Source organism: Pristis pectinata, chromosome 17 (assembly GCF_009764475.1).
Source record: "Pristis pectinata isolate sPriPec2 chromosome 17, sPriPec2.1.pri, whole genome shotgun sequence".
NCBI classification, from domain to species: Eukaryota; Metazoa; Chordata; class Chondrichthyes; order Rhinopristiformes; family Pristidae; genus Pristis; species Pristis pectinata.
In genome coordinates this window covers 28522164-28548156 of record NC_067421.1, presented here as the reverse complement: position 1 = coordinate 28548156, position 25993 = coordinate 28522164, and positions in this window count along the sequence as shown.

Sequence of the window (25993 nt, the reverse complement as noted above, 5' to 3'; positions counted from 1 at the left end):
AAAGAACTGTTGAATGAGCTGAATGGAATTTAGTTGAATCAGTTAGAGCTTTCAAAGGAAAACAGATTAAACTAATTTGATTCCTGAAAAGACTACAAGAACAAAGCCAAAGTAGTTGTCCCCGTGTAGGCAAAGAAAAATTATAAAATAACTTGGAATATAGATTTTGACTATTTAAAGAAAACAACAGAACTTGCAATTCTGTTCTGCTGTTTGCAAAATCAAGACATCCAAAAGCATTTTTCACTCATTGAAGTGATTGTTAAACTGGACATGACTGCCAATTTGTGCACAGCAAGCTTCCACAAACAGTACTGTAATAGTGACCAGATAATATGTTTTTAAAAACTTAGAGTTTAATATTTCATTTTAAAGATTGCAACTCTGACAATACAGCACTCTATCAGTACTACACAAGAGTCTGTGCTGAGACTTTTGTGCTCTGGATGGTACATTGCCAGTAAGCTTTCTGTATAGCTCCCATTGGTTAAAATGCCACCATTAATGTATCCAATTTCAGAGTATAAATGACAAGGAGGATGTTTTGTGAAGTGTGGAATCCAGAACCTGGGCTGTCTCAGAATAAAGGATAAGCTATTTAGGACTTGGATGAGGAGAAATTTCTTCACACTGGAAGTGGCGAATCTTTGGAACTCTCTAACATAGAGGAGTTTGGAGGCTCAGTCATTGAGTTAATTCAAAACTCATCAATCGATTTCTGGATTTAAGAGAATCAGGACATCTGGGATAGGGCAGGAAAATGACACTGAGCTAGATCAGCCATAATCTTATTGAATGGGACTGTGACCACAAGGGGCCAAATGACTTACTCCTGTTTCTATTTCTTTTGTCCTAACATATCTAACATAAAAATGTATTGTATCAACATGATATATTTGCTTATCCATTGTTCATTTTGAGTAGGTGTGATACTATAAAACACTAATGGAGAAATCATTAGCTTGTTGTATATTTCTCACCATTCCTTTTTCCATTAATTTTAAAATGTAACAACATGAACACTAAAGTATAATTCACATGAATAGAATACGTAGGAGTGATTGCTGATGAGATACCACCAGAGAATATGATATAATGGCAGCTAAAAGAAAGCAAACAGAACCAAAAGAGACAGCATAATAAGTACAAGGACAGCCTAAAGCATTGATTGAAAGCATGCTCTATTCACTGACTCCTGAAAAGGCACTGTCAAATATGCAAAGCCAGTGGCACTGTATAATAAACCATGTCTAAAGTCAGCAGGAACTTGGCTCGCGGACGATAAAGGAAATCTTAGGTAATCTTACAATTGCCACAGATTTTCTGAATTTCTGATATGACTTCTTTGTATGTTGGCCTTGCAAGGATAAAAATAAAACTAATTTTGGAAGCCACACCAGCCACTATTTAAATAACATGAATACAATTATCATTCGTGCTTGCTGATCTCAAGGGTTTTGCTTCACATTGATGTGAAACCTTTGACAAGTTTCATGGATTTTCAGCTTCCAGGATGTGTTGTTAAATTGTCATAAAAATAGAAAACACCTCATTTTTGTGGAAGATATGGAAGATGTGATTGATCTCTGCCTAGTTGCTCTCTGGGGTTTTTTGTATAGTTATTGTAACTTAAGTCTGGATTTATTCTGGGGAGATGTATTACTGTGTAACCCTAGGAACTGTGGATGGTGGAAATGAACAAATCTTGTTTGTGCAATTTTATTTCTTTCAGCTTTGTGTGTGGGAATAGAAGCAGTAGTGGATGGATAATTGTATGAGAAAAGGGAGAATGGGACATTTAGGTGGGGGGATTGGTGGGTTGGGGAACAGACATGATTAAAAATTTTAATTAAGCACCAGGTATTTATTCAGGTTCAGCATCATCGGTATCTTGTCAGAAGAACATGTGTCCTTTACAATCAGATGCTTAGCATTTTTGCCCAATGTTTAATCATGTGTTCATAAGACTTGACAAATTCAACAATGAAATGCTTTACAAAGTGAAGTTGATTCTGAAAGCTTCACCCCTGTGCATTTACCAGCTTTCTGTATCATACCCCTTCTCAGACAACTTGCCAGATAGCCAGCAAATATTTCCTCCAACACTGGAAATATCTTTGTCTTCATTCTCTCTCCCTCATAACTGTCTGAAGCAGTAGCAGATTGGTCTTAACTTTGGTTTTACATGTGGCTCACAATTCCACCCATCACGAAGACTGTCTATCTCAATGTCAGTGGGGGGGGGGAGGATTCTATTTCAATGTCAGTGTCATCATTTGCCTCTGTCACTGCCTAAACTTGTATGTGACTGAAACTCCCACCTGCACTGTTGTTAACTCCAGCTTCGATTATCCATTATAAATGTAACTGCTTTATTCTAAAAGTGAGGGAGTCAGAAAGCAGGAAATGACAGACCTGTTAGCTTAACATCTGTCACAGTGATAAACATTATAGCAAAGCACCTAGAAAAATTCAAAGTTGTCAGGTTTTATAGAAAGTAAATTATGTTTGACCCATTTATTTGAGTTTTCTGAAGAGGTTATACCATATATCAAGGGAACCTGCTGGAAGTACTGAGATGTCAAGGAGGAATTTGATAGGTTGCTGCATCAAAGATTATTGTGGAATCTAAAAGCTCATGGTATCAGATGCATATGTTTGCTTGGACAGAAGATTGACTGGCTAACGGGAAATGGATTGGCCAGAAACATGTTTTATTCTGTTTGGGAAGATGTAACATGTGGTGTGCCTCAGGGTTTGGAACCAGAGTCTTAACTTTTTATATATTAATTAGCTGCATGAAGGAATCGAAAGGCACGGTTGCTAAGTTTACTGATGACATAATGATAAAAAAATTATGTTGTGAAGGTGTTGTAAGAAGGCTATTAAGGGATTTAGATAGATTCAGAGTGAAAGAAAGGGTGATAGGGGTGGGTTGATTTTGCGAATGGAAGCCTGTGACCAGTGTTATACCATACAAATCGATGCTGGGACCCTTGCTGTTTGTTATATACATTAATAACTTGGATGTAAATATGAGAAGCATGATTTGTACATTTGAAAATCACATGAAAATTGGTGGTGTTGTTGATAGTGAGGACGATAGTCTTAGGATACAGAATGATATTGATTGGCTGGTAAGCTGGGGGGCAAAGGCAGATAGATTTTAATCCTGATGACTGCATTTTGGGAGGTCTAATAAGGGTGGGACATATACCATGAATGGTAGGGCCCTAGGGAGTATTGAGAAGCAAACGGCCTTGGTGTACAAGTCCAAGGATCCCTGAAGGTGGCAGAACAGGTAGATAGGGTGGTGAAGGCAGCACTCGGGATGTTTGCCTTCATTGGATGGGGCATAGAATATAAGAGCAGGGAGGTCTTAGTACAATTTATAAACATTAGTTTGGCCGCAGCTAAAGTATTGTGTGTAGTTCTGGTCACCATTCCATAGGAAGGACATGACTACACTGGAGAGGGTGCAAAGGAGATTCACCAGGATGGTGAATGTTTCACTTATGAGGAGAGAGTGTACAGGGTGGGTTTGTTTTCCTTAGATCAGAGGAGGGTGAAGGGGGACCTGACAAGGGTATATAAATGATGAGAGGCACAGACAGGTAACTAGTAAGAAACCTTTTCCTGATGTGGTATCCAAGACCCAGGAGCATAGGTTTAAAATGATTAAGATGTTTTGAGGAAAGCACAAGACTGAAGATGCTGGAATCTGGTGTAAGATATTTAGAGGGGATCTGAGGAAGATTTTTTTTTGCCACCCAGAGGGTAGCTGCAATCTGGAACACACTGCTTGAGAAGGTTGTAGAGATAGGTACTCTCACAACATTTACAAAGCATCTGGATGAGCACTTGAATCAGAAAGGCACAGTGGGCTACAGACCAAGTGTTGGTAAATGGGATATGTACAGATGAGACTTGATATTCAGCATGGGCAAGGTGGGCTGAAGGGCCTGTTTCTGTGCTGTATGACTAACTTTGGCTCCTCTCCATTTCTATCCTTGACCATCACCAAATTTATGCTTTCTGTTCCTATCAGCTGACCAAGCTCTGAGTTTTGGAATAACTCACTAAACTTCTTTTTCTTTTTTTCCATCTTTTGGATAGCCTTTAAGTTCTACCTCCTTTTAGTCATCTGCCATAATGTCAGCCTTTGTGGATTGTGTTAAATCTTGATTGAATTTGCTCCTATAAAGTGCCTGGAGTCATTTTGTAACATCAGAGACATAAGTAAAGCTTGGTGTTGTCTTTGACTTGCAAAAGGCAGTCTGAATACTTTTGTTGGTTAGGCCAATTATAAATCAACAGGCTGCTTTATTTTACAAGCAAATCAATGAGCAAACAGGAAAGAACAAACCACAACATAATTGATGGCTAAATGCACTCCACTGTAAAAAGATTTCTTTGAAACTGATTAGCCCTGAAGTTGGAGAGCAGCCTCATTCTTTAGACCCAACCTCCCATCATTTCCATCCAGTGTAGACTATCCTTCATTATGCACTGGTATTGTTATTGGTATTGGTTTATTATTGTCACTTGTTCTGTTTCCTTTTACTCAACTGGAATATGATGGTTTCAGTTCCAAATCTAAGGTGGTTCACACGGCTACCTTATAACAACTCATCTAAAAGACCAGGATCCTGGACAATCCAGTATTTCCTCAGTACCCTAACTAGCTAACCAGCCTAATTTTCTGCCTCTGAAGAACTAATGACCCTTGCACCTGCTAGCACCTAAGTTTGCTGAACATTTCTGGCATAGACATCAGAAAACTTATGGCACAGACATAAGAGCATAAGAAATAGGAATTTGACCCCATTTGACCCCCTTGAGCTTAATCTGCCATCCAATAAGATCTTAGTTGATCTTCGACCCCGAGACCATTTTCTTGCACAGTATTTACGTATATATCTTTGTTTCTCTGATATCCAGAAATCTATTATTCTCAATTCTGATTGCAATCAATGACTGAGCTTCCAAAGCCTTCCGGGGTGGAGAATTTCAAAGATTCATCTCCCTTTCAGTTAAGAAATTTCTCCCCATTTCAGTCCTGAATTGCCTTCTCTTTATTTTGAGACCATGATCCCTGGTTCTAAAGCATTTCATACTTCTAAACTCCAAAGAATAGAGACCTAACCTCCTCAATCTCTTCTCCTATGACAGACAAGCTTGCCTGGGAATCTGCCTCATGAATCTTTGCTACAGTACACTCTTTCTATAGCAAGTATATCCTTTTTTTTAGGTAAGGAGACTAATTGTGCATAATATGTGCAGTTCACAAGATCCCATGGAACTGTGATGAGACATCATGGCTCTTATAATCAAATCCTGTCGTCATAAAAACTAATGCACCATTTGCATTCCTAACTGCCTGCTGAACCTTCATATTACCTTCCATTGACTTCTGTTCAAGGATCCCTGGTTGCTTTGAACATCAACATTTTCAAATCTCTGACCATTTAAGAAAAATACTCTGCTTTTCTGCTTTTTTTTACTGGAGTGGATAACCTCTCATTTTCTCACATTGCAATCTGTTAGCTAAGTTGCTGCTCACTCATGCTTCATCCCCATCACAACTCACTTAGCTTCGTGTCATTAAAAAACTTGGAAATAATACATTTGGAGGCACAAGAGACCGCAGATACTGGAAATCCAGAGCAACACACAAAGGAGCTGGAGAAACTCAGTGGGTCAGGCAGCATCTATGGAGGGAAATGGACAGTCAACGTTTCAGGCCGAGACCCTTTATCAGGACTGTAATGAAAGAGGGGAGATAGCTGGTATAAAAAGGTGGGGGGAAGGGATGGGGCAAGATCTGGTGGGGGATAGGTGGGTCCAGGTGAGGGGGTGATAGGCAGGTGAGTGGGATTGATGTAAGAAGCCGGGAGGTGATAGGTGGAGGTGACAAAGGGCTGAAGAAGATGGAATCTGATAGGAGAGGAGAGTGGACCATGGACTAAAGGGAAGGAGGTGGGGAGGGGAACCAGAGCGAGGAATATCTGGGTGAAGGGCAGATCGGTGGGGGGGGGGGGTGGAGGGGAAAGAGATGAGGTGATGGGGAAAGAGATGCATTTGAATTCCTCTATCAACTTGTTGCTATTAATTGTAATAGTTGGAATGCAAGCACCCAGTCCTGTGATACCCCACTAGCCACAGTCAACAATCTGAGGAAGAGCCATTTATTTTTTTCCAATCTGTTAACCATTCCTTAATCCACACCACCATAGTACCCACCAATTCCATGTATTTTTGTTTAGCAACTTTTGTTTTAAAGCCTTTCAAAAATTCACAACACCCATTGGTTTCATCTACTCTACTGGATGCCTCCTCAGCAATCCAACAGATTAGTCAAATATGAGATCCCTTTCATAAATCCATGTTGACTCTGCTCCAAGTGTCTCAACAAACTTAATTGCAGATTTCAGCAATTTCCCAGCCCTGATACCAAACTAACAGGTCAGCGATTCCTTGCTTTCTATCTCCCTCCTGAAATAGTGCAGTCACATTTAGTATACTCCAATTCTAGAATCTGAAGAGTGTCCATTATCTCCATAGCCGCCTATTTCAAAGCTCTGACATGTGGTTCATCAGGTTCAGTAATGGCAGGCATGATCGTGTAATGGTTAGCATAACACTGTAACAGCACCAGCAACCCAGGTTCAATTCCAGCTGCTGTCTGTAAGGAATTTGTACGTTCTCCCGGTGTCTGCATGGGTTTCCTCCGGGTGCTGCGGTTTCCTCCCACATTCCAAAGACCTATGGGTTAGGAAGTTGTGGGCATGCTATGTTGGTGCCAGAAGCGTGGCGACACTTGCAGGCTGCCCTCAGAACACTCTACGCAAAAGGTGTATTTCACTGTGTGTTTTGATGTACATGTGACTAATAAAGAAATCTTTTTTTAAATGTTCTTATTTCTTGGGATTCATCAGTTTTCAGGTTCATTAAACTACTCCAGCAGTATTTATTAATGAATACATTTTTAAAAAAAATTTCCTCACTTGCACCAGACCCTTGATTCTCCAAGATCTCTGGGAGGCTTTTTAGTACCTTCTCTGAAGACAGACAAAAAGTATTTCTTTAATTCCTCTGCCATTTCCTTTTTCTCTTTGTAAATTCTCCAGCCTTTGTCTGTAAGGGACACACATCTGACCTTTTGAATACCGAGAGAATTTCTTAGTCTGTTCTTGTGTTTGTCATTAGTTTGCTCTGATATTATATCTTCCTTTTATTTTCATCCAATGTCTTGTTCATCAGTTCTGAAACAATTCCAATCCTCAGGCTTTCTGTTTTTTCTGAGAACTTGATAAGACATTTGGCCCATTTTACTGGTGTCAGTTGAAAAAGAGCTAACCAGCCTAGTTTTGCCTTCCTCCTCTCGGTTCATAGCCCAAAAGTGAAAAAAAAAACCTGCTGGAAATCTAAAACAGAAAATTTTGGAGGTAATCAGCGGGTCAGGGTGCAACTTTGGGAAGAGAAACAGAGTTAATATTTCAGATCGGAGATTCTTTATCTGAATTGTTAACACTTTTTCTCTATTTTCTGTTTTGTTGCAAGGTCCATAGCCCTGCAGCTCAAGGCTATTCAAATACACATTCAAGGATTGTTTAAATGTGATGAGGTTTTTACCTTTACCACCTTCAGGTAGTGAGTTCTAGACCCCTACCTCTTTCTGAGTGGGTGGGTGGGGGGTGGGGGAGTTGTCATCTCTCCTCTAATCCTTCTACCAATCACTGTAAACATATTCCTTTTGTTTTTTGACTGTTTTGCTAGTGGAAATAGGTCCTTATTTACTCTATGTAGATCTTTCTCCATCTTATGCACCTTGCTTTAAAACCTCTCCTCAACCTCATCTGTTCCAAAACAAACAACCCCATCTCATAAGGACTTAGAGGCCATGAGGCCCATCAAGTCTACACTGGCACTGCAAGGAATCCCATCAGTCCCTTTCCCCCACTTATTTTCTCCGTAACTTATTCTCTCACACATGCCCGTCAGGTGCCAGTTCTCCGGTCACCCACATGCACTTGGGGCAATTTACAGTGGCTGATTAACCTACCAATCCACACATCTTTGGGATGTGGGGAGAAACCGGAGCACCTAGAGGAAACCCACAGGGAGAATATGCAAAAACTATATTGTCAATACCCAAGGTTAGGATTGAAAGCAGGTCTCTGGAGCCATTGCTGCCCTCAGAGCTAATTTTTCCCAGCACTGATAACATCCTTGTAAATGTCTACTCCATGTTGCCTAATGCTATCATATATTTCCTGCAGTCTGGTGACCAGAACTGTGTGCAGTATGGCCTAACTGAAGCTGTATACATCTCCAGCATAACATCCTACTTCTTATCTTTTGCCTCGATTGATAAAGGAAAGCATCTCATATCTCCTGCATTATGACTCTTACACCTGTCAGTACCTTGGGTTGAAGGAAGCTGCACTACCAAGGTTGTTAAAAGCTGTAACCAGTGAACTGGTGGCTCTAACATAACCAGGAGCCGACTGGGGAAGAGAGGTGCTTTTTGTCTGTCGCCTGTTATCATAGGCTATCACTCTTCTGGTGGAAATCTGGGAGATGCTTGTGAGAAGTAGAGTCAGGTAACCAGAAACTTTGGATGAAAGGACAAAGTCAGCTGCTGCTATTCATCAGCTCTTTCCAACAGGTCTGCTGGGTCTATCCTGTAGGTGAATTCAGGAACACATCAGGGATCACTGTAGAGCTGGGGTGTGCAGGAGAAAAGCCTGATGAGGATGTCAGCATGATTGTCCCTTGACTGCAGAGATATGGAGTATTTACAAAAACAAAAAAATAAACAAAAAAAAATAGCAATAAAATGTATAAAAAGAACAAAAAATAGTTCACTTCATTCAGTTGTAATGCATACACTCTTTTGAATTAACTTTGTTTTTTTGATTCAATGATTCATTAAAGATCCAAATCATATAGTACCATTCATGTTCTCCTTAGATGTTTTCCAGGCAACGAAAGATATTGATTATTATAACGTTGGACATGCAAAACCAAGATTGCACCCAGCAAGTTCCCATAAGCAATGTTAAGGCTGTGACCAGATAAGGTTGGTTGTTAAATTAAATATTGGCCAGAACGCTGAGGATAACTCCTTTGCTCTTCTATAAAACACAGTAGCATAGCAGTTAGCGCGATGCTGTTACAGCGCCAGCGATTGGGGCTCGATTCCCGTCGCTATCTGTAAGGAGCTTGTACGTTCTCCCGTATCTGTGTGGGTTTCCTCCTGGTGCTCTGGTTTCCTCCCACATTCCAAAGACGTACAGGTAGGTTAATTTGGGTTTAAAAAAAAGGGCAGCGCGGACTCGTTGGGCCGGAAGGGCCTGTTACCATGCTGTAAATAAAACTTAATTAAAAAAAAAATATTCCCCAAGGTTTATGTCCATTTGAGTGAACAGATGGTCTCATCCAAAATGGAATTTTGCAGACTGCGGCACTCACTCACAGTTGCACTGAAATATCGACCTAAATTTTCGTTCTCAATGCTGCAGTGGGAATTGAACACAGGACCTTCTGACTTGGACAGAGGTAGAGAGATAGAAGGAGGTAGAGGGAGGTAGAGAGAGGTAGACAGAGAGAGAGAGAGAGGTAGACAGAGAGAGAGAGAGAGAGAGAGAGAGAGAGAGAGAGAGAGAGAGTAAACAAGAGATACCACTACTCCCAACTGTGCCACAGCTGACACTGATACACAGCTTGCTTTTACCTGTCTCGTTAAACAACCCTGCTCCCAACCTCAACTATGATCGTTCTATATGTGATCATTCTGAAGTGAGCAAGGGAAGGATATGAATTTGTGCACCAAATGAAGGATATGGATTTGTGGCTTTACAACAAAGGTTACAATACAATTTCAGGTCATGAAAAATTCTCTCTGTTTCGCTCTCTCTGACTCTCTGTCTCTGTCTCTCTCCCTCCCTACCTCTGTGTCCATTCTCTCTCTCCTCTCTCTGTCTCTCTATATGTCTCTCTTGGAAACCTCTAAGTGCTTCCAATACATTTAGAATTCCGGGAACTATTATATTAGCGGATGTTGCAGCCATTATACATCTAGTTAGCTTCCACAAGTAACAGGAAGATTGGCAGGTTTCTGTGGTCTTTCTGCTATTGGCAGAAGAGGGAATATTGATCAGCATTTCACAAGAACTGTTCTCTTCTTGAACAACTGCTTTTGGAGCTTTAACATACACCTGAACCTCTGTCAATTGATCTTCAGGATGGCACCTCTATTAGGACAGTGCTCACTCTGTTACACTGGCATGTCGTCTTAGGTTATGGGCTCACTTACTGACAGGAGGCTCAACTCTTGAACATTCTGTGTTACAAATGAGGCCAAATAAAAACAGAAATTGACACCAGTAATTGTGATGTTTATGTTTATTAATACTCTTGAGAAGGACTTTATGACATTTTGCTATCTTACAGTGTTGTATAAATGTAAGTTGTTATTGATGTTAACAGAGATGATTGCATATTCTGGTAAATGTCATGCATCCTGTTATGCTCTCACTGTGGAATTCAACGTAATCAATTTTAAAAGAAAATGATGATCACATCTGAATATGTTCCTGCTGTTGCTTTTGGAATCCACCACATAATCTACTTTTAGTGGCAATTTTAATTGTGTTTATTTGTCAGGATATTGAATAAACTAAACAGTCTAATGCCTTTATCAGTTGGATGAGCTGGATGAAATGCCTTTCATAATTTTTAATTCAAGTAGAGATCTATAGTGTGACTTTATTCAGAAGATACACAAGTTTAAACCAACTCTCCAATAACTGACTGAGAGCTTATCAATACATCACTCGTATCAATGCATGCCTGTGGCTGTTAATCTGCCTACAAAACCATGCTGTCCACTCTTGGCAAGGTGGAGACTTTGCAATTTCAAGGTCTTCAAATGTTCTGAGGGTAGCCTGTTCCACTGACAATCCACATAGTACTCCCGTGATCAGCCTTGTGCCACACTACATGGAAATGTGAGAGGTTAGACTTCCTCCAGGAACTATTTTTACTGTGTGGTTAATGTGATAGTGTAAAAAGTTGATGTGTTTGTTTTAAGAACCACTTCTGTTAATTCATTTTTATAGATGAGGACTATTTTGTTAAACTGGTTCATTTGAAATTTTACTCAAACACATCAAGAAAGTTCTGTCTGTGAGAAACCTGAGATAGTTTTTGGTTTGAAATGGTTGATTCTGCAGATGAATTTCAGGAGCAGTTTCTAAACAAAAGTCCTGACTTCATGCATAACCCAAAACTTGCTGATGGGGAACTGTAAATCAGTTGATTTACACAGGCCAGAGCTACTTTTGCCGTGGATAATGTATAGAGCCTTACAACAGTAAAATGTTATAATGGGTCCAACCCTAATATCATAATTGGTCTAATCCTGTCCAAGATAAGTGATGGAGTTGGGGGCTGGGTGTGACTCTTGAAAACTTCTCTGATTTATCTGAAGCTTTGAAGGGTTTTAGAGCCAGAGGGTGGGTCAATAACCTCTACTGATCTTTCTTTTATTCAGTTTCTCAAAACCCTGAATCAGAATCAGAATCAGATTTATTATCACTGATTTAAATGACATGAACGTTGTTGTTTTGTAGCAGCAATACAGTGCATAGACATAAAATTACTATAAAGCACAAAAATAAATAAAGTGCAAAAGGAAGGAATAACGAGGTAGCGTTCATGGGTTGATGAACTATTCAGAAATCTGACGGCAGAGGGGAAGAAGCTGTTTCTGAATCTTTCAGTGTGGGTCTCAGGCTCCTGGACCTCCTCCTTGATGGTAGCAACGAGAAGAGGGCATGTCCCGGATGGTGAGGGTCCTTAGTGACGGATGCCGCTGTCTTGAGGCACTGCCTCTTGAAGGTGTACTCGATGGTGGAGAGGGTTGTGCATAAATGACTGAGTTTGACTCTCTTCCTCTGTTTTTGATGGAGCACAAACTTATCAATGTAAGGGTTACCCAGAAACACCTTTTCACAGTATAGGAGGCAAGGCCAGTTGGCACCACCCTAAATAAGTCTGAATCCTGACAGTATCTGATTTCTTCTTTGCTGCTCGAGTTCAAGCCTACATTCAGTTGCAGAGAGATAAAGAACTGGGAATAATTATGACGGAACATTTTTCATTGCTGGAGCAATTAAAATTAAGAAAAAAGAATTCTCCTCCTCTCCCTCCGCCCTCCACATATAATGCACTCAGAAAAAAGTGCTGCAAGCATTTTGGGTTCTGTGCCAATGAATGTTCCATTTGATGCTCAATACTTTGATAATATTGCTTAATTAAAAGTCACTCGTTATTGGTCAAGGCCAATGTGGCTTAAGCTATTTCAAGATTAACAGTGAGCTGGAGGGATTTTATCTGACTTTGTGAAGAATATTGCATTGTGGTTATGTGAAGGCAGGGAAGTCAATTCTAATCTAAAAAGAAATTAAATAACTACCTGAATTATTATGCATTTGAAAAAAAAGCCATTTCAGATTAAGAAAGAATTAGCCAGATGGATGCAGGTCCCATCTGAATAAAGACAAAGTTAGAAGGCAAGGATGGATGCAGGCTAGCATGTAGAAGAGGGAATGATAGAAGCCACTCTGAGGGCAAAAATAATTGCTGGACATCCCAGTAAGGAGCAATGAAATATGACCTGGAAAATTTGGTAAAATGCCAGACCAGCTGGTATGTTTAGAATGCTATACATTCTATAGTGAAGAATTTAGCCCAGTCTAGGAGGGTATGACTTAATGCCCTCCATCCAGGAAGGTAAATTTGAATACATGCCAATTTAAAAGGTAATTAAAATGGCATCCATCATAATCTTAACAGGGCTCATTGGAATTCTAGTCAACAGGCTAGAAGGAATAATGAGAGGCTTTGAAGGCAGAAAAAAGGATATAGATCTCAGAAAACAACAGATTTATAACACCAGAATTCCAGCAAAATGTGACTGTAAATACCACCGAAGAATAAGATTCAGACAGGGGTTTCCAATATAAAGAACCAAGATTCAAACAAAGGCACAGTGAAGTTCAAATACATTTGCTGGTTGGAACCTAATTCCAAAAGGGGGCCCATAAAAGGATTTTATCACAAATTTGTGAAGAATATTGCATTGTGGTTATGTGAAGGTGGGGAAGTTGATTCTACTGTAAAAATAATTTCAACCACAACTTGAATTATTTTCTATTTCAGTTTGGTTTATTTTAAAAAAAGACTCTTTCAGATTCAGGAAGAATTACTCAGATGGATGCAGGTTCCATATGAATAAAGGCAAAGTTAGAAGCAAGGTTACAAGGATATTTGTAACAAATAGTCTATAATTAGTCTTTAGCTATTGAAATTATTAATTTTAAAATATGAGAAAACAACCAGGAACCATGCTTGAGTTAAAATATTGTTAACTTTCATTTGTCTTGTTAGATGTTTCAGATTATTAAATCAACACAAAATTAATTTTGTTTTTATTGATGTATATCCTTATGGTTATTGAGCTCAGTGCTGACCTTTCTTTGAGTCATAACCCCCCCACCAACATCAAGAAGTGTTCACAATAATTAGAAAGACTCAGGAGCTGCTCACGTAGGGGCATCAATGAATGAATGAGCCTCTGGGTGTCCTTCTGCTGTGCTTCATCCTCAGCCTCATTAATGGACTTCAAAGGCAGAAAAACAAGGAGGACCAGTTCTCCCTCGCACCCATCTCAGCTTTTTGTTTCAGCATTTCTGTATATCAAAGATGTTAGAGGAGAACAGCATGATGCATATTTACAATACTTGGCTTGAGATATTGAAAATCTTTTGCAAAAAATGTTACTAATTAAACACAACTTATATTCCTACAGTCTAAAAACATTAACATCTATCTTATTCTTAGACAGTCCCTTGGAATCAAGAGTGACTTGCTTCCTGCCACTCTGGCTTTCAAGGCTCTGCAGTGACTGAGACAAAAGTGGAAACCGTAACCCTTCCACCGATGGGCCTGGAGGTGCCTGAGGGGCAGGCATGTGGGTAGTTGCAAGGTGATCCACTTCTTCCACTATTTACACAAGGATTTTATGTGCCTCTGATGCATGGACTTGAGGTTCTGACTGCCATCCTGAATGCTTCTGGGCCAGGGATTCCCAACTGCCAGTGCATGTCTTCATGGAGGCTTTGAGCTCCTCCTTGAACCCTTCCCTCTGCCTGTCTGGTCATCTCTTCCCACAATGAACCTTGGAATAGAGCCTCTGTTTTGAAAATCTGGTGTCAGCATGGAAACAGTGTTACCTGCACATCATAGCTGACTGAATGTAACCAGGACTTCAGTGCTGGGAATGTTGTCCCCTGAGAGGACATTGATGTTGACTTGCTTATCTTTCTATCAATATAAACTGGTGCAATGACAAAGTGAAGCAGGTAATATTCAATGAAACTGCATACCCAGTGGCTACCTCTGGGCTGCAGTTGTAAAGTTACATGTCTGGCTTGATTTGGATGCCAGTCATATGCATAGGTTCACTTGGTACATGTTTGTGTTTATCAAATTTCTGACTGTGTTGCAGACATTTTATATTGCAGGCAGTTTTATCTGATGAATCCTGTACTAATTATCCAGGTAAATTAAGGATTGGATCTATATTCACCTACAGTTAGCTGGCTGGGCAAAAGCCTGCTTGTTCAACCTCATGCAACAATTCACTACTGAAAAGTGTTGCTGTTTTTGACAAAATCAAGGCTGTCAACTGGCTTTTATTGTGTTTGCAATAGAATTTCTGCAAGGCTAAACTGTGAGTGGGTTTTATAGAATACCTGCTGTATGTGAGTGCATTTAAATTTATAGGGTGTTTGAATGACAACAATAGAGAGTGTGATTGAATAATATATCCACTGTTCCTTAAAGAGCAGACGGTACATGGAATGTGAATCGTCAGATGGGGAGGGGGACTGGGGTGGGTTGTGCAGTTTGATTGTCTGGGAAACTTTCCTCAAAGCCATTGGCTTTCTTGTGACAATTATCCTGTGTGTTCTGTAGTATAAACAATTATGTGCTCTTTTCTAGCATTAAACACAAGAGGAAATGTTCCTTTTGTCACAGTTCATTGCTGCAGAGAATTAATTTAGCTTCTTATCAAGCCAGTGACGACAGGCAGAAAAGCTGTTCCGCACCCCCTCGTCAGTGTCCTCCGGTAAACACAACAATGAATGCTATCCTGGCACCAGATAGAACATAATAAGGTGATTACACCACATTAATACAATCCCTTGTAACATATTGGACTATACAAACAGAGGATGCCAAATTTCCATAGGACTGGCTTTTCCTACAACCTCTGGGTATTCCTTGATTGTACATATAGCTTAGAACGACATAGCAATGGTTCCTTTTTAATTATATGTTTTATTGTTCTAAACACAGAGTGATAAAGCAGGCCTTTAAAAAGGACCACATACATCTTTAACTTTATCTTTTTTTATTTTCTTTACCCTTTTCCATGAGCTTGCCGTTTTGCAAGGAAGAGTTCCATTTTTGCATTTTATTTAAAAACACAGATTAAAAAATGCTTCTCCATTAAGAATGAAGGTGCAGGAGATGAGAAAGTGGATGGGTGCAGACAGAGCGCTCTTGGGACTTATCAGCATGCAACAGGTGAGTTGGTTCTTGGAACCATTTTCTCAGCAAAAGCAGCTTTGTTATTGCATTCTTTCCATGAACCAAGGGAGATGCCTAACACATTTGTCAGCCACTGGTGCTTTATGAATATTGAACCAAGGGAGATGCCTAACACATCTGTCAGCCACTGGTGCTTTATGAATATTGAACCAAGGGAGATGCCTAACACATCTGTCAGCCACTGGTGCTTTATGAATATTGTCCATTTTATGCAATGATTGGATAAGCAGCAGACATTATAGGCTCCCTTGTAAACAATATGCCAACTACGTATAAGTAGTTGTTCTCTGTTCTACCAATCCCCTCTGTCCTCAGGTTGTCCCACCTGCTTCATGCTGACTTACTTACTTATTAAAATACAGTCACCAGAGAACCAAGATGAGAGAAAAAAAAATCATGGACTCAGCTGGGAATGGGGTGATGTAGAAACAATAGAGCAAGCACTTAAAATATTTTGGCTACATCGGGAAAAGGTGATCTCCAAAGACTCAGCAGCCAACAACGGTGCATCCCTTCCCCATGACCATAATGCATTCTATGCACGTTTTGAACCGAAGGGGATTGGTACCCACCACGACTGCCTCCATAGTCACAGCTGAGGATGTAAGATCAGTCTTCTGGAGAGTGAATCTGGGCAAACCCTCTGGCCTGGATGTTGTCCCTGGCCCTGTCCTCAGACCCTGTGCAGATCAGCTGGCGGGGGTATTTGCAGACATTTTTAACCTCTCCCTGCTTCAATCTGAGGTTCCCACCTGCTTTAAGAAGACCACTATCATCCTAGTACCTAAGTAAACTAAGGTAATGTGCCTTAATGACCACTGCCCAGTTGCTCTGACATCCACCATCATGAAGTGCTTCGAGAGGCTGGTCATGGCACGCATTAACTCCAGCCTCCCAGAAAACCTCAACCCACTGCAATTTGTCTACCGCTGAAACAGGTCTATGGCAGACGCCATCTCCCTGGCCCTACACTCATCTCTGGAGCATCTGGACAGTAAAGACACCTACATTAGACTATTGTTTATTGACTGCAGCTCCGCCTTCAATACTATAATTCTAAACAAACTCATCACCAAACTCCATGACCTGGGGCTCAACACCTCCCTTTGCAACTGGATCCCGGACTTCCTGACCAACAGACCACAATCAGTAAGGACAGGCAGCAACACCTCCGCATGATTATCCTCAACACTGGTGCCCTGCAAGGCTGCATCCTCAGCCCTCTAATCTACTCCCCATACACTCATGACTACATGTCCAGATTCTGCCCTAACTCCATCTACAAGTTTGCAGATGATACCACTGTAGTGGGCTGGATCTCAAATAATGATGAGTCGGAGTACAGGAAGCTGAGTAATGTGGTGTCATGACAACAACCTTTCTGTCAATGTCAGCAAAACAAATGAGCTGGTCATTAACTTCAGGAAAGGGGGCAGTGCACATGCTCCTGTCTACATCAATGGTGCTGAGGTCAAGAGGGTTGAAAGTTTCAAGTTCCTAGGAGTTTCAAGTTCCTAGGTCCAACCATGTAGACACCACAGCCAAGAAAGCTCATCAGCGTCTCTACTTCCACAGTAGGCTAAAGAAATTTGGCATGTGCCCTTTGACTCTCACCAACTTTTATCGATGCACCATAGAAAGCATCCTATCTGGATGCATCACAGCTTGGTACGGCAACTGCTCTGCTGAGGACTGCAAGAAACTGCAGAGAGTTGTGGACATAGCTCAGCACATCCCAGAAACCAGCCTCCCCTCCACGGACCCTGTCTATACTCCTCGTTGCCTTGGTAAAGCAGTCAGCATAATCAAAGATCCCACCCACCCCGGACATTCCCTTTTCTCCCCTCTCCCATCAGGCAGAAGACACAAAAGCCTGAAATCACATACCACCAGGCTCAAGGACAACCTCTATCCTACCGTTATAAGACTATTGAATGGTTCCCTAGTACAATAAAGTGGACTCTTGACCTCACAATCTATGTTGTTATGACCATGCACCATATTGTCTACCTGCACTCCACTTTATCTGTAACTGTAACACTTTACTCTGCATTCTGCATTGTTTTACCTTGTACTACCTCATTCCACTGTGTAACGAATTGATCTGTATGAACGGTATGCTGGACAAGTTTTTCACTGTACCTTGGTACAAGTGACAATAATAAACCAATTCCAATTGAATAAACTAACCAATCCCATGACTTCTGCATTTGAGGGCAATTTTCTTTCTCAAATATTCACCGAACCTTTTCTGACCCTCAGTTGCCATTGGCAGCAGATCCATTATTAGGATGAATTAATCTGAAATGCCATGGACTGGAAATATTAACTTTTTTTCTAGGCAAGTCTACTGCCTTGCATGCTGAGCACTTACTGCATTTTTCTGGCTTTATTTTGGGTTTACAACATCTGCAATATTTTGCCTCTGGTGACTGTGTCTCTACGTCAACTCTCCGGCAGTATCTGTGGGTTCCACGTTTTACCACTGTTGCTGTTCCACTTTATGTAACATTTTTATTCTTCTATATTAGACAGAACATAATTCAGGTTCATTGGGATGCTGCCTTAAATAAGATAATATACATTCAAGGAAGGACTTGGAAAAACTTGGTCTATTTTCTTAGAATAATGCAAATTCTGGGAGAATACAGAAATATTTAAAGATGGGATGGGGCAGAATGAGGTCAGCCACTTCTCGTTTTCAAATGCACAAAATAAGAGTCCACAAAACAAGTAACAAAAAGGAGGAATGGCAACTAGAGAGGTGGTTGGGGTCTGAGATTCATTTTCAAGCTTATTGGTTGAGGCAGAGACTATTGGTAACATTCAAAGTTAGACTGGATAGGTGACTGAAGGAAAAGAGAAACAATAGTGGAATGAAGTTGGTCGTGTGATTTGGAACTATTTGGTCAAATGGAAAGTTAAAGCTATTGCAACAAGTTTGGTCAAAGGCATTACTGGTGTTGGGCAGGCACTTTTATGTAAATCTATGTATGTAGGCAAGGCTGACAGAGAAATCCCAGAATTGGTAAATGAGATGGATGACCAACATTTTTTGACGTTATTTGGGGAGGAACTGTCAACCAAGATGGTGAAAGAATTCACTGTCTTCAGCTGTTTGAATAGTCCCTTGGGACTGTCCATATAGACGTCAGCAGGCAGGAGGAGGTTGTTGTAAACACATTGGTTGCTGCATTAGCCCCCACACACTTCAAAATTATTTCATTGTGAAGTGCTTTGGGGTCCCCTGTGTGTAGTGTTGTTATTTTATACCACAGTTGTTCATTTCCTTTTTAAGAATACTGTCTGTCTTCCTCTTTAAGATTGTATATAGTTCTGAGCATCCCCAGCAACAAAGAAAGCAACAATGTGATCATCATTGTACAGCAGCGAATTTATCTAATTAATCACACATACTGAAAATTTACCAGTACCATTTTACAATAAGCACAAGAAAGTTATCAAATTAATTAGTTATCACAGATATTATCACATCCCTTTTAAATTGTAAATAAATAGTGTCATTATTTTAGCTGGTTAAAGCTTTGAACTGTTTGGCAATAGACTATAACAGGGACAATTGAAACTGTTGGATCAACCTATGTAATTTCCTGACCACAGTTTACTGTAATTGATGCACTTATTAGAACCAAATCACACAATCTCTATGAGGTCACATTCAATAAAACACAAAGCACCCTGATTGCAAGGAACAAAGCTGATTTATGGAGATTGCTGTTAAACTGCTGAGAGAGAAAGAAGATTTTAGCATTTGAATCATAACAATATCACACATCTAAAGAAGTCATTTCCCTTGGAATGAGCCATTATTTCCAAGTCCCACCCTCAGGAATGTTCCTTTCCAGCATTCATTCTCCATCTTTCCCTCACTATTTTACTGGTAATTTGGCTGTATTATCAAATGCATCAAAATTAAATCCTTTATAAGAATTTTTACGTGATTACTCTTCAATATATGTCCCATCTTTCAAAAGAAGTCTTCATTAAAGACAATGTAATTTACAGAGAATTATTCCCTGAATTGGTATGGTACAAAGTCCTTTAAACCACATGGGTGTGCCTGCACGTACTGTCTGTGGTTGATTGCAAGCACTGAATATATCCCATCTCACAAGCATTCTTGCTCATAGTCACATAAGTCAATGCGCACACACACACACACACACACACACACACACACACACACACACACACACACACTCTTGCTCAAATTCACATACATAAATATGTGCATATGTCCACTTCTAAATATTGCTCACATAATTGAACTCAGGTGTGTGAATGAAGGGGCATGTACTTAATGGGTTCATTTGTTCAAAAGGGACATTTCTGCTTCACAACCTCTCCCTTCCTTCCCCCATGACCCCTCCCTCCCCCACGGTTCCCTCTGAATGTTACTGCTTTAAATAACAGCACTTTTCAGTGGACTTTATGGGAAAGGAGGAGTCCACTTTTCCTGTTGCCTTTGCTATAAAGGAGGTCACTGAACTCTACTGATGGGATGGAGCTGCTGCGCTGTTCCAGTGACTGCATTAGGACACTATTCTCAGTAACAGGAGTGGAATATCGACATCTGCTGCACAGTGAGCTAACCAGAACTGACTGTAATTACTGCAGAAAATATCAATTAACAACCCACTGCTCTTATAGGATAAATATGAATCTTGGCTGCCATAATGACTAAAACTGTACTGTTAAAGAGATCCAAGCTACAAAGCCACTGTATGAAGAATATGGGGGAACAGCTGGTGTTCTGTGTACTCTCTCAAATCAATTCATAATGTGCACACACAATACCAATATTTCTTTGCTGGGTAGTGCTTGGGTAGGTTCACACGTGTCTTCTCCTGCAGATGTGTCTTTCCAGGTCAGTGTAAAGCTCCCTGGTGCTTACAGGAGCACCTGGCAAATGGCTAGGGCTTCAATCTACCTTTTACAAGCACTATGTTAACTTGTAGTAAAAAGAAAAACATTGGAAATGCTCAGCAGCACAGGCAGCATCTGTGGAGAGAAGCATATAGTTAACATTTTAGAGTGACGACTTTAAATTTAAAAAAAATTAGTTTTTATTTCAGATTTCCAGTATCTGCAGTTTATTGCTCTTGAATTATATTCCTGTTTGTGTTTTGATTCTGGTACCTCATTTTGGGGAACACATATAGAAATTAATGAGGAAATACACTGATACACTAACTGGATGATGTGCTTTTAAGGAATATTTTGACACAATAAATTATTATGGCTTACTATTGTCCCTGTCGGGATGAAGAGGTTGAAAGAAAGGTAGTAACTGGAGAAAAGGTATTAACCTTCAGAATTCCTCCAAGTCTCAGTGACTCTTGGCATCTTTTTTAGGCTTTTTCTGACAGAGTAACAGCTCCACTTTCAATACTATAATTCCAAGCATAATCATCACTAAACTCCGAAACCTGGGACTTAACACCCCCCTTTGTTAACCGTATCTTTGACTTTCTGACCAAGAGACCACAATCAGTAAAGACAGGCAGCAACACCTCTACCACGATTATTCTCAACATTGGTGCACCACAATGCTGCATCCTCAGCCTCCTATTCTACTCCCTGTACACTCATGACTGCATGGCCAGATTCTGCTCTAACTCCATCTACAAGTTTGCATATGATATTACCGTAGTGGACCAGATCTCAAATCTCATTGAGTAAAATCTCATTGAGTACAGGAAGATTAGTTACATGTTGTCATGACAACAACCTTTCCCTCAATGTCAGCGAAACAAAAGAGCTGGTCATTGACTACAGGAAGGGGGCAGTGCACATGCTCACATTTACATTTACGGTACTGAGGTCGAGAGGGTTGAGAGTTTCAAGTTCCTAGGAGTGAACATCACAGATAACCTGTCCTGGTCCAACCACATAGACGCTATGGCCAAGAAAGCTCACCGCACCTCTACTTCATCAGGAGGCTAAATAAATTTGGCATGTCCCCTTTGACAATCACTAACTTTTATCAAAGCACCATAGGAAGCATCCTATCTGGATGCATCGTGGCTTGGTATGGCAATTGCTCTGCCCGGGACCACTAGAAACTGCAGAAAGTTGTGGACACAGCTCAGCACATCCCAGAAACCAGCTTCCCCTCCATGGATTCTGACTATACTTCTCACTGCCTCACTAAAGCAGCCGTAAAGACCCCACCCACCCAGGACATTCTCTCTTCTCCCCTCTCCCATTGGGTGGAAGATACAAAAGCCTGGAAGCATGTACCACCGGGCTCAAGGACAGCTTCTATCCCACTGTTATAAGTCTATTGAACAGTTCCCTAGTATGATAAGATGGACTATTGACCTCACAATCTATCTCACTATGAACTTGCACCTTAGGGTCCACCTGCACTGCACTTTTCCTGTAGCTGTTACACTTTATTCTGCATTCTGTATTGTTTTACCCTGTACTACCTCAATGCACTGTGCAATGAATTGATCTGTATGAACGGTATGCAAGACAAGTTTTTCTTGATTTTCTGGAAATGCTAAGTACCAAAGATGTTGGTTGATTAATAGTACTACCTCAATGCACTGTGCAATGAATTGATCTGTATGAACGGTATGCAAGACAAGTTTTTCTTGATTTTCTGGAAATGCTAAGTGCCAAAGATGTTGCCTGATTAATAGTCCACATTTTAGAATTTGTAAGCATGCGTCATGCTTGGTTGGAAGAATTGCCTCTGTGCACTTGGACTTGTAATTGTCAGGTACAGCTGCAAAGTGTGGCCTGATGTATATATTAGACAGCTAACCTGTAATTCCTTGGTGGCAGTCAAGGGTGCTAACCAGTTGTAAGGTAACACTTTATGATGGCACATTTTTCCCATCAGCAAAATGCTGATCAGTATCTTTCACTTATTCTAGTAAATGTTCATAGATAAACCATTCCTTTTATTAACCCAGGAACTTTGTTGTGATGATCCTTCACAATGACAATGTGGAGCTGCTGCTTACAGCAATATTCTTTCAAGTGAGTTGTACACTTTGGAAACAGAAATAAACGGGCAGATTATTATCTAGAAGGAGAGAAAATTCAAAGTACAGAAGTACAAAGGGACTTGGGGGTACTCGTGCAGGATACCTTAGAGGTTAACCACCAGGTCGGATCAGTGGTAAAGAAAGCAAATGCTATGTTGGCATTCATTTCTAGAGGTACAGTGTATAAAAGTAAGGAACTTTACTTTTGTAAAGTTCTACAGGGCACTAGTGAGGCCTCATTTGGAATACTGTGCACAGTTTTGGGCCCCATATCTTAAGAAAGATGTGCTGTTGTTGGAGAGGGTTCAGAGGAGATTTACGAGGATGATTCCCGGAATGAAAGGGCTTACATATGATGAGCGTTTGTCGGCTCTTGGACTGTACTCACTGGAGTACAGAAGAATGAGAGGGGACCTCATAGAGACATTTAAAATGTTGAAAGGACTGGACAGAGTAGATGTGGTCAAGCTGTTTCCCTTGGTGGGTGAGTCCAGGACCAGAGGGCACAATCTTAGAACTAGAGAGTACAGGTTTAAAACAGAGATGAGGAGAAATTTCTTTAGCCAGAGGGTGGTGAATTTGTGGAATTCCTTGCCATGTACAGCAGTGGAGGCCAGATCATTGGAGGCGTTTAAGGAAGAGATAGATAGATATCTAAGTAGTTGGGGTATCAAGGGATATGGGGATAAGGCCAGAAATTGGGGTTAGGTTTTTTTTGCCCCCCCCCTCCAATTTCTCATTTCTTTTTCTTTCTTCCTTTTCTTTGGAGCAGACTCGATGGGCTGAATGGCCTACTTCTGCTCCCTTGTCTTGTGATCTTGTGAGTTGTTCTTTGTCATTGTTGAACCATGGAAGAAAATAATTTTGAAAGGGTTGAAGCAGTTATCTATGCAGCTGTAACAATATTGGGAATCTTGTCCAGCCATCTATTACCTCCTCTACAAGTCAGAGGTTGCAATGAGAACAACCTTGGAGACACTTAGATTCCACATTGCCCATTGTTTAGGCACAGCCCACAGAACATATTTTTCACTAGTAATGTCCAAAGTAGAAAATTTAATCCTGTTTTCTTTGGGGAAAGCTCAGTCGGAAGTTACTATGTAGGATTTCGTTCATCAACACGATATTCCTTTCAATTACATCTCACTGGCTGCCTGTTTTCAGAGTTCTGGTCCAACAATTTTCACACAGTCATTAGTGTTAGCAACAGTGTGCCAGAAAGTTTCGGTAAGGATAGTAAACATTAGGAATCTCAAAAGAGAATAATTTAAAGTAAAAACAGTTGGGAAACTGGCTAATCGAATAATCACTGAAGGGAGGATTTGGCTCAAAGGCAAATGAATAGAAAAAAGAAACAATATTCAGAAATGAATCCAGTTTGCAGTTGTGGAGACCGTGTGCTGAGTGGGCAAGAATTAAGTTTCTTACAGACCATGCTCTTCTGGTATTGGATTCATCTGCAATTCTATGTTTGTAACAGATCCAATCATCAAAAAGTGAAGGAATCAAAGCAGTATGAGTGATATCACATTCTCAGTTGCAGGCTGTAAAAAAATGTTAAGGTGTCTATTGCATGGCAATGATTTTCACTCACTCGTTGGTGGCTTTATGTCTATCATAAACTCTGTGGTTGTCTTGGTAAGTGTGCTTGACCCTTGCCTAGAAGATTTGAATTAATCTCACGTTCTAATCAGTAAAATAAATTAATTTTGTGCAGAATTATGGGATCTTGCAATGCTAAGCAACCAGAAGTGCACCATAAAAACATTTATTCACTCAGATACAATGACATTCTCATTCAAGGTTATCTACTATCCAGACAGATGCTCAGGTCTCAGTGTGAGAAAGCAACCAGGACAGAGGAATGAAGAAAGTTGGAATATTAAATGCTAATTAAACATAGGATGATTCTAGGAATAGATCATCTGGTGGGAGCACTTTGACATTCTGTACCAATATCCATAGTCTTCTGTATGGCACAGAAGATCAACAGACTTGTACCTCTGTGCTTTCCATTTGAAGAAATACGTAAGATGCATACTTATTACAACCAAAACAAAATTGATAATTGGTTGTCAATGTCAAATGGTACAAACCATTCATTTGTAAATTGAATATTCAGTTTGAAATCCTCACTTTAAATGATACTGTACTGACAGAGGTACGTGAGGTGGAAATGCTGCAGGTCATTGCAAATGCTGATATCAGATAAAATCTAAGCTATAGAACTGGAACTAACCAAAGAATTCAATTTCTTCTATGTACTGTTCTATTGTAACCAGGTTTTATTAAACAGCATAAACAGCACTTCAATCCAAATGCAATAACAAGAAAAAATAGTACAGGCATGAAGTAAGAACTCACAAACACAAAGGAGTAACAAATATATTTATTCATTTTTGAAATGTGAGTATCACATTTCAAAAATGAATAAATTTTGTTGACCATCCCTAATTGAATAGCTTTTGTTAACCATCCTTAATTGCCCTTGGGAAGGCCACCTTCTTGAATCATTACAGTCCTTTTGGTGAAGGTACCCCTTACAATGTTTTTATGTGGAGAATTAGAGGATTTTAGACTTTAAATGATGAAGGAAGCACAATATTTTTCCAAGTCAGGATTGTGTGTGATTTGGAAGGAACTTGCTAGTGGTGGTGTTCCCATCTGCCTGCTGTCCTTGTTCTTCTCGGTGACAGCGTATCCTGAGGCTGTGATCTCTATCAGAGTGACCATGGACAGTAACTGCAGTGCATTTTGTTGATGGTACACACTGCAGTCAAAATGAGGAAATGGATGTTAAGGGCAATGTATGAAGTTCTAGTCAAGTGGACTGTCTTATCCTAGATGGTGTTGAACATGAAGTGTTGTTGAAGTTGTACTCATCTGGGCCAGTAGAGTGTATTTCACCATGCTTCTGTCTTGCGCTTTGTAGATAGTAGAAGGGGTTTGGGGCATGAGGAAGTGAGTCACTTTTGTTTTGATCAATAGTGATTCCTCAAGATGTTGATGGTTGGGGACTCGATGGTAATACCATTGAGTGTTAAGGGTAAGTGATTAGATTCTCTCTTATGGAAGATGGTCAGTTATGCTACTAAAGTGTCAGTCAATGTTACTTTCCACTTTGCAGCCCATGCTTGAACATTGTTTAGGTCTTGTTGCCTGCAGAACATGGATTGCTACATGTGCTGTAGGGTTTGAATAAAGTTAGACAGTGTGAATCATCGGCATACATCCCCACCTTTGACCATATGATGAAAGGAAGGTCATTGATGAAGCAGCAGAAA